This window comes from Aphelocoma coerulescens, chromosome 20 (genome assembly GCF_041296385.1).
Source record: "Aphelocoma coerulescens isolate FSJ_1873_10779 chromosome 20, UR_Acoe_1.0, whole genome shotgun sequence".
Taxonomy (NCBI): Eukaryota; Metazoa; Chordata; class Aves; order Passeriformes; family Corvidae; genus Aphelocoma; species Aphelocoma coerulescens.
This window is the reverse complement of record NC_091033.1, coordinates 3,035,744-3,052,615: the sequence shown is the minus strand read 5'-3', so window position 1 is coordinate 3,052,615 and position 16,872 is coordinate 3,035,744. Positions and strand designations below refer to the sequence as shown.

Sequence of the window (16,872 nt, the reverse complement as noted above, 5' to 3'; positions counted from 1 at the left end):
GGATTTCTTCCCAGTATCCCACTAACCCTGCTCTCGGGCAGTGTGAAGGCATTGCCCCTTGTCTGTCACTCCAGGCCCTTGTCTAAAGTTCCTCTTCAGCTCTTCTGGAGCCCCTTTAGGCCCTGAGGGGGCTCTGAGGCCTCCCCGGGGCCTTCCCTCCTCCCGGCTGAGCAACCCCAGCTGTCTCAGCCTTTCCTCAGAGCAGAGGGGCTCCAGCCCTCGCAGCATCTCCGGGGCCTCCTCTGCACTCCCTGCAGCAGCTCCAGGTGCTTCCTGTGCTCAGGACCCCAGAGCTGGGGACAGGGACATTGAACAGGGGAGAAACCTTCTCTCCACACACACAAGTAGGAATCCCAAGTTGATATTCCTGCCTCAACAAGACCTTTACATTTTTGAGCCAGCACAGATTTGCTCCACTGCAAAAATCAGAAATACTCTTCCAAGCTGTTTTCCCTTAAGCTAGTGGGAATGGGAAATCAATTTAGGACAAATTGGGCTAAATCAATCCAGGGAGGATGCTCTTTGAAATCAGGGAAGTTCTTGTATCTCTTCCACTGGCACCTTGGCATGGAGCTGCTCACGAGGATGGAGGGCTGGGGACTGGTGAGGGGGTCAGGGTGTGCTGAGCCCTTTGTGGAGGGTACCACAAACCCTGCTGGTGTTTGGGGAGGTGAGGGCATTGCTGCTGCTCTCGGAGGGCAGGCACAGTCCTTTTGAAACATAGATTTAAAAGAAACATAAAGATTTTAGTTGTAGGCTAGCTGTGTTGAAATTAGTTAGAATAAGAAGGAATTCGGGCCCAGATAGAGTTAATTAAAATAGTTAAGAGAGCTGAACCTGAAATGGTTTTCAAGATGTTAGTAATTGATTACTGAATAATTGATGATCTGCCATTTGTATGTTTGGTTAGCTGTGCTTAGAACGAGGAACAGAAATATTGATAAGTTGGTCTAGGGAACAAGGACAATTACCAATTTCCTCCCTTTGTGGGAACCTATTCAAAAGTCATGCAAGAGGAAACTTAGAGGTCACTAAAGTAATTAGGATTGTTAAAGTTCAGAGAGGTGAAAAAGGTCAAAAAGAGGGAGGTGAGCTTACTTCATCTGTCTGGGACCACTGACCCAATTCGAGACCAGCGACTCAATTCAGAGCACACATTAATGACATTTAAGCTCATTTCCATACAAAGTGGAGAATGGGAGGTGTTAATGTTATGAATATGCATTTGTATTTTGGATATTCATAATTTTTGGAAATAAAAAGCTTTGTGTTTGCTTGCATCGGGGCCCTGTGTCTTAGGGAGCCATCCCATGCAGTGCCTGGCACCAAATAAACATGCACTTTCTAACTCTAAACTGTTCGAGAGTCTTTGTCCATCTCAGTTGGATATCAATACTAGATCGATATTCATATTTTAATAAATCACTTTGAAGGAGGTATGGGCACGTTTTCCTTCTTGGGACAGCACTGCCCAGGACAGTGGATGTGGCTGTAGTCTGAGGGGCGCAGAGGGGGGAAATCCAGAGGGGATTTCAGCTGGCAGTATCCATTGCCATAGCCAGACATGGCTGCAGCCCTGTAAGGCACCTTTGCCCTGTAATTACCTTGAAGTCAATTACCTTTCTCCTGTAATTACCACCATGTCACACCCCCTCCCATCTCCCTGTGACTCTTCCTTCCCATCACACAGACGCAGGCTTAGCGTCGCTTTCATTGCCAGGAGACAAAACAGTGCTGGACGGTCAGCCTCCATGGGAGGGGTGGGGAGCAGGAGGGATTTGTGTCAGGACCCTCTTGGATCAGGTTTCCATATCTGCTGGATGCAGCAGCAGAGCCCAGCAGGTTCCTGCTAATCCATGGCAGCTCCACCTCTGCGAGGGCACAGCAGGAGTGTCACTGCAGACATGGCAGCGGGGGGGGCTCTCCCTTCCCACTCCCAGATCCTGTTTCCAGGATCCAGGCTCTCATCCATGCATGGGCTTACTCAGCCCTGTGGGAAGGACCACAGTGAGCACAGATCCCCTGCTTCGTGCTGAGGAGGAGTCTGCAAAGCAGGAGTGCTCAAAATGGGGGATTTGGGGGGAACTGGGGTGTGGGCAGAGCAAGGGGAAGGTGCTGGGGCTGTTCCAAGCTGCTTTGGCAAAGGAAGGAGCTCAGGACCTAGGTTAGATCTTTCACAGTGGTGGTAGGTACTTGGGACAGGGCAGAAGTCCGTGTTGGGGTGCTGCCTGAGGGAGACCCTCTCCAAAACCTTTGGGGGTGTGCTCAGGCCGTTCCCTCTGTGCACCCACCTGCCTCCATCTGTCTGGGCCAGGAGCAGCCACGTGTGTCCAGCAGTGGAGTGAGCCAGGAGGGCCCTGCAGAGCTGCTGAGCCAGCAGGGGACAGCTCCAGCTGCCTCGTGGCTTTGCTGACCCCAACTGACCCATCAGGTCCCCTTGCACTGTGCTGGGGACAATGGGGTAAGAAGGGACCTCCAAAGGTCCCTTTTTGTCAGAACTGCTCTGTCGTGGAGCTCAGGAGAACTGTGTTGGGATGCAGGTGCAGAGCTGGATTTGGAGCCACTGTGTGACCAAGGATTCACATCCCATCCTTTAATCCCAAACACCTGCATCATCTGCCAGGGAGCTGAGGGGCGTGGTAAGCAGCTCCTGGGCTTTCTGTGCAAGTTTTGAGTTGCAGAAGCTGGTGAGGAGCTGCAGGGATGCCCACAGTAGATGTTGCAGATAGCACATCTGCTGTTCTGGTTTAATGAGTAGTTTTGAGCTAAAATGGAAAGATTTTTGCTTTTAAGTGAAGTGAAAATGAACTTCTGCCCTAATTCCCTCTACTCTAGCCCTGTTCTTGGAGTATTACAGGACCACTGTCCTCAGAAACTTCCAGTGCCTAAAGGGGCTCCAAGAGAGCTGGAGAGGGACTTTGGACAATGGCCTGGGGTGGCAGGACAAGGAAACGGCTTCTAACTGAGAGAGTAGCTTTAAATTGGATATTAGAAAAAAATTCTTCTCTGTGAGAGCTGTGAGGCCCTGGCACAGGGTGCCCAGAGAAGCTGTGGCTGCCCCTGGATCCCTGGAAGTGTCCAAGGGCAGGTTGGACGGGGCTTGGAGCAACCTGGGGTAGCGGAAGGTGTCGCTGCCCATGGCAGGGCTGGCACTGGATGGGTTTGAAGGTCCCTTCCAACCCAAAGTGTGCTGGGATGATGCACTGGGAGCAGCTCTCCAGGGACTCAGAGGCTGCTGTTGGATGCTGTTCCTCTGCACCAGCCCCTGCTCCAGACAGGAGGTTTCTCCCAAACTTGTTCATCAAGTGCTTTTGGTGAAGAGCTCTCCAAGCTGTTCAGCTTCAAGCAATGTTTGAAATTCCAGCTTTGCTGCTTGTTTGTGATTGACCTGAGAAGTTGGAGGGTCCCTGAGAGTCACTCAGGGCTGTGATTGCAGTCACTGAGCAGTGGTAGCCTGACAGCTGGAAGGGGAGCAGGAAAAGTGTAATTCCCACAAACAGGACTGGGAGAAATTTGAGGAGCAGGGACCACGAACCTAGGTGAAAGCTGTGGAAGAGGAAGAAAACCAGATTTTACTGTATAATCTCTCACCTGGTTGTGCAGTTAAACATTTTGTTAAAATTAGCTCCAGACGTGACTGCAAGCATGTATTAGGGTCCTTCAGATGTTTGTGAAGGATCTCCTTTAAAGTGCCACTTAATCAAATGCTCTTATCCTCATGAGTTACTTGTTTGTGTAACTGGTTCCCCCTTTTCCCACCTGCCAGAAGCAGTTCCATGGAAAAAAACTCTTCAGGAGAAGCCATGATTTTTGGAGCATTGGTTATCTCCACTTTTAGACCTGCTGTTTTCTCTCTCTTCCAGCTTTTTTCAAATCCTGCTGCAGCTTGTCCCAGCTGGATTTGAGCCAGTGTAGGTGTTCCAGGTGTTCCCTTCTCAGAGGCTCCTTGGTGGCCCTTTGGCCACCCCTGACCCAGCAAAAGGAAGGTGTGGAGCATCCCCTTGGCTGCCACGTGGTCCCTGAGCACAGCCTGGCCATGGGGCTGTGCTACACAGCCCTGCTTGGGTGGGAGAAGCTACTTAAGGTGCAGATACTGCTCAGGGTGGTAATGCAGCAGCCGTGTGTACATCTGATAGCAGAGCTGGCTGTTCACTTACCAGTAAATAACTCTGTGGCTGGGGGCCATTTCTTGCTTCTTGCTTCATTTCCCCATCTGTAAAAATCGTCTAATGGAAAAAAAAAAAAAAAATCAGGCTCAGGTCTCTCAGGAGAGCATTTTCTTGCTGCTTCCCTGAACGTTTTGTGCTTGTTGGTGTTTTCCTGTGGGGTGCAGAGAGCTCTCAGCCCATTACAGGTGCCTGGTGCAGTGCTGTGCCAACAGCTATCACAGGAGGAAATGCCCAGGGAGCTTTTCAAAGCTGCAGGTGCCATAGGGTGAGTCCAGATCTGCTTCTGACCATGCCACAAGATGCTTTTCTGCCCTGAAGTGAATTAAAACGACTTTGGGTTCCGTGTCCCCCCCTGGCTGGAGTGTAAAAGCATCTGGTTGCAACCTAGTCAGGCCAGGTTGGCTGGGGCTCAGAGCAACCTGCTCTGATGGGTGCAATCCCCACCCATGGCAGGGGAGCTGGAATGCCATGGTCTTTAAATTCCCTTCCACCCCAAACCACTCCTTGATTTCTCTGTGTGGCAGTTTCTCTTTTTGCTCAGCTGATTTTCTGTCTGACCTGACTCCTGTCCCTGTGGAAAGCAGCCTGAATCACCTCTCAGCTGGTGTTTCCTAGGATAAACCCAAAAAGAGCAACCAACTTGCTCAATCCTTCCCACTGATGCTCCTCAGCTGGTGCAGCAGTGGGGCTGGATCTGAGTCATGTGGGTCTGTGTGGGGGAGGCACCCTCACCTGCCTGCCTGGCCTGCTGCCAAAGCCTTCTGATCCCTTAGCATTTTTCCCAGTGACTTTCTCTGTGGTTGGTACATGAATATTTCATTCCTGTATCCAAGCCACAGTGGTGACTTGGGGACATCCCATCTTCTGGTCCCACCCATCCCAGTGAGCCCAGCTGGGTGTCTGGGGCTCCAGTGCAGCACCAGGGGCTGCAGCATCAGCCTCCTGATTGTGCTGCTTGAATATCTTTGCAGGAGAAGAAAATACTGATAGGAACTGTCATGATTTTTTTCCATGTGGTTTTGCCTGATTTCTGCCTTTCAGCCATGCAAAATCAGCCTGATGTTGAGCATTAGGCACACCTTGTGGAGGTCCCAAAACTGGAGATGTCATTTGTTCCAGGTTATCAGTCAGCTCTGGAAGCTCCAGAGGAATCTGTCGCCGTCTCATGTAACTCCACCCAGGCAGGACTTCTTCCACCGTGTGAAATAACTCAGTGAATTTCTAATTACACAAATCTAATTAAGTGCTGGATGTAACGACTGTGCCTAATCATAATGATTCACCCACCCATTCCATTACAGAAAAGGAATTGATTGTGTACAACAAACCACCCAGTTCGGTGCAGAATGAACATCCCCCTCTCCAGCTGGGTGGGGCCTGGGTGGTGGGGACGTCCCTGGAGGTCCCCTGGCCGTGTGCAGTGTCCTGTGGCTGCATGGGGATCACTGGCTCCTTTGGGAGGAGGCTCTCGAGGTGATGATGAGGGTGAGGAACTGGTCAGAGCTTCGAGGCACCATGGTCTGTGCACTGTGACCAAGGGTCCACGTGGCTGCTGCACTGGGATTTACTGGGTTTCGTGTCAAAGCTCAGCAATGATAGAGGAGCAACAGCTCCTTCCCTTCAGTTTCAGACCAGCTCTACCTCATCTGATGTGCTCTCAGAGGCCAAAGTAGCACGAAACATTAATTAACCCACACTGGAGATCGTTTGTTCTGTGGCTTTCAGTGCTGCACCAGCACCTGGAGCCAACAGCATCTGCTGGTGGGAGCCTGATAGGTAAAATTTGGATCCTCTTTTCCCATGAGGTTCCTCTACCATCAGCCTTGAAAATCAAGTACCTGCTTATCCAAGAGCTCCAGCAGCATTCCTGCCAGAAGGACACAGTTTCCTACAGCAGGACCTGGAACTTAATCCATGCACTGGAGTGCAGTTTGCAGAGGGATCAGCTGCTCTTACAAGTCTGGAGTTTTCTATTCATATTTTTGCAGTAGTGAGTGCTGAAATCACTCTTGCAGAAGGAACTGGGATGTTATCCCTTCTTTACCTTGGAAGTTTGTCCTACAGCGTGACGAGTGTGCCAAACTTCTGTCAGGCCTGCGAGAAAGGATATTAGAGGGGAGCCAAACATGGGACAGAGGGAATGATAACATGGCAGTGAGGTTAAAGAGACAGATAATTGATTTTTTTCAGTTCTGGTTTGGGTGTAAATCCATTGTGGTTAATGAAGGAATGGAAATTGAATTGAAGAGCCCTGTGTGGGAGGCTCAGCCTGGCACGTAGCCAGTGCCAGAGGCTCCTTGTAGTCTTCCCTTGGTGTTCCAGTGGCTCCATCCTGGTGTCACATGGGGTTTTTTATGCCAGGTGAGAGGAGCTGAGCTCTGACAGGTCTGATCATGGAACAGGTTGCCCATAGCAGCCGTGGCTGCCCCTGGATCCCTGAAAGTGTCCAAGGCCAGGTTGGACAGGGCTCGGAGCAAACTGGGATGGTGGAAGGTGTCCCTGCTCATGGCAGGAGATTGGAGGGATGGTCTTAAATGTCCCTCCCAACCCGAACCATTCTGGGATTCTGTGATGATTGCATCTGGAGCAGGCTCAAGGAGCATCCCTGTGCTTAGGTCTGCCACTGCCAGCTGTGAGATTGCATCCCACTGCTTTTGGCAGTGGAAACTTTCCTTGGACCTCTGGCCCTGGGCTGAGGAGGGGCCAGGCCCCACCTGTGGCAGGTGTCCAGGCATGGTGCAGGGCAGGAGCCCTGGGGAAGGTGTGGTGGGAGCAGCCCAGTCCTGCTCCGGGTGTGGGACGTCTCCCACCACAACCCAGGCTGCTGGTAAAGGCTGGTAGAGAGATTTCCATCTTGGATCCCACTGACTGGACAAGTTCAATCACAAACCTTGATAAACTTGGATCCTGACTCCCTGTGGTGGTTGCAAGGCAAGAGCCTGCACCAGGGCCGTGCTTTCCATAGTTCGCCTTGTCCCTCTGCTCCTGCACGTTACCCTGCTTTGTGCAGCAGCTAAAAAGAATGGCAGGCAAGGTGTGAGGCTGCCCTGGGGGCAGGGGACAGGGAGGGAAGCCCTGTGTGTGCAGGAGAAACCGGACTCCTCCAGCTGCAGCAGCCTGTCCGTCAGGCAGGCAGCAAGTGCCGGGGGCCCGGGCTCGCTCTGGATGCTCACTGGCTACAGAAATAAACAGGCTCTGTTAATGCCTCTTGCTAGCCTTGACTTTTTGGCTCGTCTCTGTATTTTTAGCCTCAGGACACTCTGTCCCCAAGGCTGGAGAGGACCTGCGGTGTCTCATACCTCTCCCAACATGTGAAGCCAGCTCTCACTCTTCCCTGCTCCCAATTTAGCAGAGGGGAGGGGGGCAGTGCTGCTGCTTCCCACTGGCACCGGTGCAACCGAGGATCTGGGATGTGAATATCCCTTTGTCTGGGAGTTTATTTATGGTTCTGATAAATAAGATGGTTGTTCAGTGTGGAGAAAAGGAGGCTCAGGGGGGACCTTCTCACACTCTCCAACTCCCTGACAGGAGGTGCAGCCAGGTTGGTCTCTGCTCCCGGGTGACAAGGGACAGGATGAGAGGAAATGGCCTCAGGTTGTGCGAGGGGAGGTTTAGGTTGGAGATTGGGGAAAATGTCTTCCCAGAAAGGGTGGTCAAGCCCTGGAACACAGTGCCCAGGGCAGTGGTGGAATCACCATCCCTGGAAGTGTTCAAAAAACATGTGGGTATGGGGCTTAGGGACGTGGGTTAGTGGTGGGCTTGGCATTGTTGGACTTAATTATCTTAGAGGTCCTTTTCAGCTTTAATGATTCTGTGATTCCAAGTGAAGGAAGAAAACCCCACACTCGATTACATCCAGCACATTGCACAATTCCTTTGTGTTTCACTGAGAGGGGGATGAGTTTGGGAGTTTATTCTCTTTTATTTAGAAGTACAGAATGATTTAGCACAATGCAAAATTAAATGTAACTTTGAATAAAGGTTCAAATGTTCTTCCATTTGCCAAGTGCTGGGATGAGCACACGATTCATGGTGTGGTACTTCAGTCATGCTGAATCCACCTTAGCATCCTTCTCTGCTTGGGCAGCAGATCCTGCCTTTCCAGGCAGCTGAGCCCTTGGATTAATCTAGTCCTGGATTTGGAGCCTCCTGAGTATATTCACCCTGCCCCTTGTCACTGTCTTGGTTGGCTTGAGGGCTTAGCTGCTCTCCATGCCCTCTCCTTCCTGGCTGTGCTCTGAAGGGCTCTCTCAGACACTCCCTTAGGCCTGGACTTCAGCTGAAGTGTGTGCAGGGCTCCCTGGGTGGGATTCAGGCTCTTTGTGGGTTCTGGACGTGCTGGAGACCTTTGGATGGAGCACAAAAGCCCAGGAGCTGCAGCTGGGCAGTAGCACAGGTCTGCCCAGCACCGGGGCTGCCAGCCCTGCTCCCCGTGCTGTAAGCTGAGCTGGGATTGTTCCTGCTGCCAGCTGTGCCAGCCTGGTTGGCCTGAGCTCTGTTGTTTGTGCCCTGCTGACGCGTGTCCCTGTGGGATTGTATGACCTGTTCCCAGGGAGAGCCATGTGAGGGCACGGGCTGCTGGAAAGCCTCAGCACCCCTACTCCTGAGTGGCCGTGGAGATGCAAGTTTGGCTCATCAAGGGGTCCCAAGGCAGGCAGGGACCAGGGGTGCTGGAGTGAGTCCCAGCAAGGCTGTCCCTGCATTCCCATCCCCACCTTGCAGGTGATGTGGTGGGAAGTGACACCTCTCAGGGTGGCAGAGGGTAATTATTTGGTCAGACAGATGAAAAGCAAGACAGAGCAGATGCTGGTGCAGGTTTTGGTCACCATAAGCAGGCCCAGCTGCTCCTCAGGTCTCTGGGAAGATGGATCACTGCTGGGTGGTGCTTCCGTTCTGGGAGATTTTGACAGCTTGAGCTTTGTGCTTCTTGTCCTCTGCCAAGAGAGGGTGGTGTGGGCTTAGCAGAGAATCAGAAACCCCAGGATGGCTTGGGTTGGAGGGGCCTTAAAGCCCATCCAGTGCCACCCCCTGCCACGGGCAGGGACACCTTCCACTATCTCAGGTTGCTCCAAGCCCATCCAACCTGGCCTTGGACACTTCCAGGGATCCAGGGGCAGCCCCAGCTGCTCTGGGCACCCTGTGCCAGGGCCTCAGGATTGTGCTGTTATCCCACTGCAGCCAGGCTGGCAGAAGGCACCGTGTGCTGCACAAGGCTTAGCTGATTTTCATTAAAGCAGAACTATGTACAGATTTTGGGGGGCAGCCATACAGTTCCTTAAAAGAGGCTGCTGGATTTTCCTGGGCGTTATTCCCTGCCCTCCCTGTGCAACTGGTGCCCCCCTGGCTCATAATTCTCTGTCCGAGTGCTGAGCTGAACAGCTGAGAGTTTTTGCATTTTTTAATGGCTCTCTACTGTGCCAGAATTAATGGAAAAATGAACTGAAACCAAGATGAAGGTATTGAAGGGAGAGGATGACAAATTGGCTTTGGAGCATGGCAGCAACGAGCACTGTCAGGGGTTCACGCACTGACCTTTATCTAAACAGAACTGTGTGTAACAGATAAGAATATTTAACAATAATTAATGTCACATCAGCGCCGAGAACAAAATGACTACATCAAACGGGCAAGAAATCCAGTGCAAATTACTCAAAAGAGAAATGTCAGCTCCTCCATATCTGCAACCTGCCTCATGCTGATGGGGCTGGAATGAGCTGGGAGGGCACGCGAGGAGAGGAGCTATTAAAAATGATTTAGGGACTGGGTGATGTGTGCAGGAATGGAAACAGCAGCAGCTCTGCTGGACCAGAGTCGTGTACAATCAAACACCAAACCGAGCCGGTAATTGGGTGTGAGAGGAATGTGTACAAACCAATTATCCCCACTGCTGAAGTTCTGACAGGCTGCTCAGGGCTTCTCCTTCATCGCCCATGTGTCTCTGGGGTGTCCCGGTGTGCTGGGATTCAGCAGGCACTGCCCTGCTCACCGAGCCCCCCTTCGTGTTTTGTAGACAGGAAAAGCCATCTGGCTGGGGATGTCGAGATGTTTTTCATTCCCTGTCCAAGCTGGGGTTGTCCCAGCTCCCCAGGAGCTGTGGGGGTGTCTGGGGCTGGCAGGGTGCTTCACAGGCGGTGTCAGTGCTGGGGAGGGATGCAGGGAAAGCAGCTGGGCTCCAAGGGATGCCTGTGCTCTGTCTGGGACAGGGAAGGCACTGTGCCACCCCTCATTTGATTTCAGAAGGAATGGTGGTCCATGGACCATTCTCCAGTGGTGGATTTCATCAGTGTCATGACAACACCAGCTGAGTGAGGAGAGGTTAACCCCCTCCTGACCTGCCTCCTGCTGCAGAGCACTCCTGGCCCTGGGCATTTCATACAGTCAGGGAATGAGTTGGTTTGGAAGGGGACTTCAAACTCACCCCATCCCACCCCCTGCCATGGGCAGGGACACCTTCCACTATCCCAGGCTGCTCCAAGCCCCATCCAACCTGGCCTTGGACGCTTCCAGGGATGGGGCAGCCACAGCTTCTCTGGGCAGCCTGTTCCACTCAACGTGCTCAGCCCAGACATGGTGAGAATATTGGGAATATCCAGCTAATGCACAAGTCTAGTAAAAAGCTTGACCAAGTTACATTTTTATTCTAAATGGACCTTTGTGCCCATCCTAATGAATTATTTCCTCACCATAAATTAATTTACTGGCATGGCAACATCTGGGAAATGTTATCAGCCTCAGTGGGTAGAGATGAGCACAGAGCTGGAGCCCAAGGTCATGAAAGGAGTCTGGGGAAGTGCCATGAGCTGCTCCTGAATCCCTTGAATTTTTGGCTGGTACAGTAAAGGCCAGTGCTGTCACCCACCCACAGTCCTGCTGCCCACCAGTAAGTTCTGTTGTCAGCATTTTGCTGGTGGGAGGATGCAGCCAGGTGCCTCGGGATTAGCCAGGGTGTGTAAAATGACTTTCCAGCTGGCCTGGTGACCTTCTGACAGCAGGAGAGAATTCACAGGCAGAAGGTGGAGACATCAAGGCATAAAATTAGGGAGAATGGGGAGTTGTGTCTTTGCCCCTTTGAAGTGAAACAGGAAAACCTGTCCCTGCTCCCTGCCTGGGACGTGGTTTAGGGTTTCATATCTCCCTTACAGAAAATGCTCCTGTTTGCCTCATGCAAGGCACATCCTGCTCCCAGCCAGGCTCTTGGAGCAGGACAGTGTGAGACAGGTGGGAGCAGAGCCAGCTCCCAGCACAGTCCCTGAGCAGCATCCTGGCCGAAGAGGTCGGTCAGGAAAAGTGTCTGATGTTCTCAGGGGCTAAAGAAGCCCAGCCCAGGGTGGGATGAGCAGAGAAGTGATAATTGAAGGATCTAAGCAGCCTGCCCATGGCAGGGAGTTGGAACGAGATGATCTTCAAGGTCCCTTCCAACCCAAACCGTGCTGTGATTCTGTGAGTATGGATCCACTGGGAGAAAATGTGACATTAAAGATCACTTAAGACTGGAGCCAAACTGAGATCTTGCTTACAGTGAAAGGCTGTGAATTTGCATCAGAATACAGGAGCAGGGCTTTGACAGGACAGGCAGTTAATTAAAGTGCATCAATTAAACAGGGCTCCTCCCTCTTTTGTCTCCCATGAGAGGAGGTGCAGAAGAGGTACTTGTTAGAAAAATAGATTTCAATAAATCCACGGTGTTACACATAACATCTGGAGAAGCACAAAGGGCAGGGACCTCTGCTCTGATGCTTCAGGCCTCTCTTTCCCAGGAGGAACACTCATGCTTCCAGCTGAGCCACTCTGCCTTTGGCGTGAAGTCAAATGGTTTGGTTTCTCCAGGATTCCTGCCAGTCTCTCCCAGTGTCTCCCAGTGCTCAGGGGTCCTGCTCGCCCCCTGGGTTTTTGCCCAGGAGAGGCTGGGGCACTATCAGATCCAAGCTCCCAGCTCACATGGAAAGCTGGAGAAGTTCTCAGCACAGAGGGACACACACGTGAGGATTCTGATTCGGGGCTTCTTCAGATGGAAAAGCCTCAGCCACAGAAGCTGTTTTGGGAAGGCTTGAGCCAACTGAGCTGCCTTGAACTCCATGGAGACTCCCCAGCAGCTCAGAAGATGAACTCCAGGTTTCCCTTTCCTTACAACAAGGAGCATAATGCATCCATAAGCTCTCCTTGCCCTTCTTTGACTCTGCTCTCTGCAGGTCATCTGAAACCCTGAGCATTAAAGGGATTTATCACATTGCTCCTCCTGGTGCTGGAGCACGGAGAGAGGGGCTGGGAGACCCGAGGGAGAGCAGAAGCCCTCTCCCACCTGACTCAGCTCCCAAGGCAGACATCAGCACCTTGATGTCTCTTGATCAGGGACAGGACCCCAGGGAATGGCTGGAGCCGTGTCAGGGAGGTTTAGGTTGGGTATCAGGACAGCTCTGGATCACCTGAACCTTGGCTGTGCTGATGATTTTCCCTTCTCCCTCCTGGACAGCAGCACCAGCCCTGCCCCACAATTTCAGGGACCATTGCTGGGACCATTTCAGGGGCCATTCTCTTCCTTTCAAACCCCTTGGCTTCCCTGAGATGCCATTTCTCTTTACCCATTTCAAAAGTCAATTTGTCAAAGAAGTTTGAGGGGAGAGAGCAAGAGAGAACCCAAAGGGAACGGGAGTTTTGAAGTTGCACCACCTGATTCTCTCTGAGACACGCTGCAGGTGTCAGCCTTTTTTATGGACATGCAGAGCTGGTGCCATCTCACACCTGCTCCACACTTGTTCTTAAATGACACATAATTATGATAGGCACTGCAAAGATGGAGCTTTATCCCCAACTAAATGGCATTTCGTGTCTTCCATCTCCTGCCCCAGCTGAGGAGCAAATCCCTGGAGAGCAAGATCTTTAACAAAGTAGGAGGTGCCTGCAAAATTAAAGGTGATCTTGTTTGCTAGAAGAAAATCAGTGCTGATTCCTGGTGTTTCCAGAACAGTGGGCTTGTGTGTGATGCCCTGGGAGTGTTTTCAGGTGGCTGGAAGTGCTGATGGCAGGATCCCAGGTCAGATGCCAGAGCATTCCATGTGGGATAGCTGCTGCTCGGAGGTGTCTGGATGCCCTCCAGCACTGGGCTTTACTTTTGCTCTTTCCTTTTCCTGGAGTCCCCAGTTGATCCCGGTGTCAGTGGCACAGCCCAGGGGAGGGAGAGAGGCAGCCCTGGCCCCATGTGTCCATCCTGCAGCCCTTTGGCTGAGCAGGAAGGGCACTTCTTGGAAACCCCCCCAAAAAACCCCATCTTCTTACAGGTCTCTGCCCTCAGCAGTGGGTGCGGAATCGTGGCTTTAGGGAGGTGAGGAGGTGTTTTTGTCAGGGTGTGATGCTGGGGTGACACTCACTGTGCTCTGTTGGACACCACACTCCAACCCCACGGCTGTGCTGGGCACGTTCCCTTTGCTGCTCCATCAAAGTTTAGCCCAGTGTGTGCAGTCCCTGCCCCAGGGACGAGTCCTGGGTTCTGAAGGGTCTGTGATAAATCTTAGTCAGTATCTGCACTGTTCCATCCCTTCTTCCCTCCCCCAGCTCCCTCAGAATGCCATCCAGCCCTGTGATATATTGCCCTTCAGTGCATTTCATTTGCTCTTGGAGAACTTCTGTTTAATTTTTATGCCCGTTATCATTCAGGGAGAGAAGAGAAAGGCTTGGGGAGCCCAGAGTGAAAATAAACCAGCACATTTCAGTGCAGTTACTTTGTTCAAAAGATGCTGTGTTTTGGCAGAGCACTTGCCTCCATTCTCCTTCACTTTTGCATTGTGGGTTGAAGTAATTCTACAAAAATCATGGGATGGGGCACTTGATGGATCAGCTCCAGCCTTGCAAGGGCTGGGCTCAGCTGCTTTTGCTGCCCAAATTCCATAGGACTCGCACAGGAAAGGGGAATTCAGTGTAAGAGCAGGGAATGGCCTTAAACTGAAGGAGAGTAGATTTAGGTTAGAGATTGGGGAGAAATTCTCCCCTGTGAGGGTGGGGAGGCCCTGGCACAGGGTGCCCAGAGAAGCTGTGGCTGCCCCTGGATCCCTGGTAGTGTCCAAGGCCAGGCTGGACATTGGGGCTTGGAGCAGCCTGGGATAGTGGAAGGTGTCCTTTTTTCAGCTCCCTTGATTTTGCTCTTGGTGAGGTTTTTCTGTGGCATCTCTTGGCTGCTTCCACTCCAGGTTATCAGTCAACTTCTTAGACCTCACCCAGGTCTAACTTAACGTCCTTAGGGGCACAAAGGGCTGAGCATCCATGCTCTGCACCCTTCCCTGTGAGGAGCAGCATTGGACACCCTGTCTGGACCAACACCGCTGCTCCAGGAGCTTCTGCCTGGGGGTGCTGAGGGTGACCCAGCCAAGAAATGCCTTAGAAAGTCCTGCAGTTTCCACTTCTGAATCCTGGGTATGGTCCCACCTGGCACATCTCTCATGCTGGGCAGGTCAGCCAGGCATGTCAGCCATGGCAGGGAAAGGAAAACACCTTAATTTGAAGTTCCAGGGGGATTCAGGGCATCTCGGGGGATGCAGGGGAACTGATTTAAAGCACAACATTTCAATTCCATCAAGGAATAGTTTCAAGTTGGCCCAACCCAAAGTAAAATCTTCAGTTTCAAAAGCACATTTTCCGAATATTAAATAAATAAATAAACAAAACTACGAAAAAGTTTTGCTTTGGGATATTTCACTTTGAAGAAACTCTGTTTTTTCCCTGAGCAAATCCCAGCCATCGTGACCAAAAATCCCTGCCTGCCTCTATCCTTGTTCTCTGCCAGCATTAACCTGATGAAGCAGTTTTTGTGGGATTTCTGGTGCCTGAGCCAGCCTGAACCACCCCCCCAGTGCTCAGCCCTGGGAACATAACCACCTCTGTCTGCTCCGCTTCCAGCTCCGTGCTAAGCAGCTCAGAGTCTTAGCTCAGAAAGTCCCGGCTCTGATCCTTGCAGACAGCAGCAGCTTTGCTTTCCGGCACTGCACACCCTCACAGAAAGTCGTGGATTATCTGCTTACCCTCCCTCCATGTCCTGGTTCCTGCAGGGTGAAGAAGCACAGAGAGGAGCTGCGCCTGCTCCCGCTCTGGGAACGGGGAGAGCGACAAAGCCCAAGTGCCCAGCCAGCCCCGGTGAGTGACCGTGTCCCCGTGTGCTCTTGGATGTGAGGAGTGGTGGGAGAGATGCCTGGGATTCCCAGCTGTGGGACTCAGCAGTGGGATTTGGGGCAGGAGAGGTACAGCTGCTTTCCTTCTGGGATCGGTCTGAGGATTCCTCCCTCGGAGGCTGCTGGGAGAGGCTGATTTTCCCTCCCCCGGCCTAGTGTGGGTGTTCAGGGAGTCAGAGGTTGATGGATTTGCTGAGCACCTGCCCCTGTCCCTGGTGCTGTTGGGGATGGACTTGGGAGCACTTTAACCCCAGGCAGGTGGTGGAGTCCCCACCCCTGGAGGTGTCCAGGGAAAGTCTGGATATGGCACCCAGTGCCATGGTCTGGTTGACAAGGTGGTGTTGGGTCAGAGGTTGGACCCAGTGATCTCAAAGGTCTGTCCCAGCCTAATTCTATGGTTTTGTGAGTCTGTTATTACACCCTGTGGATTGTTCTGGACATGGGTTTGGGCATGTCTGCATTTTAGATTCACTGCTTGTGGTGCTTCTGAAAGTTCTGTCTGCGGTTTGTCATGGTGGAGGTGAAAACAAGTGTGACTTGTGAGTAAGCTGGAGGTGGACTCTGCTCCTGACTCCCCTGTGCACATCCCAGAGCAAGGGGGTGGAAGTGCTGCCCATGGGGAACGCTGTGCTTGGGGCAGGCGGGGTGCAGAGCTGGTGTGTGGGGGCTGGGCGTGCCCAGAGTTTGGTCAAAGCTCTGGTGCTGCCTCTGCACAGGGGGAGCAGAGCAGGCAGGCCCTGGCACACGGGCTGGGAGGAAACATTCCTGTGGCATTTCCTGGAGCACCAGCACGCTGGGACTGTGTTTGTCAGTGCTCAGGCCAGGACAGAGGAGTTCCTCATCCCCAAAGGGTACAGGGGTGTGTGTCCTCAGGCCACAGTTTAGGAAGATAACCAACTCCAAATGCCAGCAGACTGTCAGGACATGAGTTTAACATCCCCCAGACCTAGCTTGGCCAGGGGGGCTGAGCTGAAAGCACCTCTGTGAAGAAGAGGTTTTATGGAGGGATGGGAAGGGATTTAGGAACAGGTCCAGTGGCAGCATGACCTAAGGGTTGGGAAATGCTGGCCTGGGAATGACTGTGGCTGTTGGAAACTTGCTGTGCTTCCTGAGCAGTGAGCTCGGGAGGGCTGGAGCTGGGAGGGCTCTGCCTGCTCTGCTGGGAGTTTTGTTGAGGTGAGAATGGATTAGCAGGGAGTAAAACCTCGAGTTTGCTTCAGCAAAGGGTGAAGATTTCAGGGTGTCCTCGTTCTGTGCTCAACTCATGGCAGGAAGATGCAGCAGTGTAAAGTTTTCAACAGTGGATTTTCTCTTCCAGTTCCTGGGCAGATGGATGAGAGCAGAAATTACAGATTAAGAGGGTGGTTAAGGAAGGGACCTTAAAAACCATCCAGTTCCACCCCCTGCCATGAACAGGGACACCTTCCACTATCCCAGCTTGCTCCAAGCCCCGTCCAAGCTGGCCTTGGGCACTTCCAGGGACGGGGTTCTCAGTTTCCAGTTCAGCAGGGTTTGCAGAACTCACGTTTTAATTGGTATCACAGTTG

General features: G+C 52.2%; 1 protein-coding gene across 3 annotated transcripts in view; it reads left to right on the top strand.

Annotated features, from left to right (window-relative positions):
- RALY (RALY heterogeneous nuclear ribonucleoprotein) overlaps window positions 1-16,872 on the top strand; it is a 119,772-nt gene that overhangs the window by 25,894 nt on the left and 77,006 nt on the right. For 2 of the 3 annotated variants that reach the window (XM_069034141.1, XM_069034140.1), the window contains exon 2: window positions 15,206-15,290. The exons of the other annotated variant lie outside the window; for it this stretch is intronic. The gene's annotated coding sequence lies outside the window, so the exon portion shown is untranslated. The remainder of the gene's footprint in view (window positions 1-15,205; window positions 15,291-16,872) is intronic. 3 annotated transcript variants of the gene reach the window in all.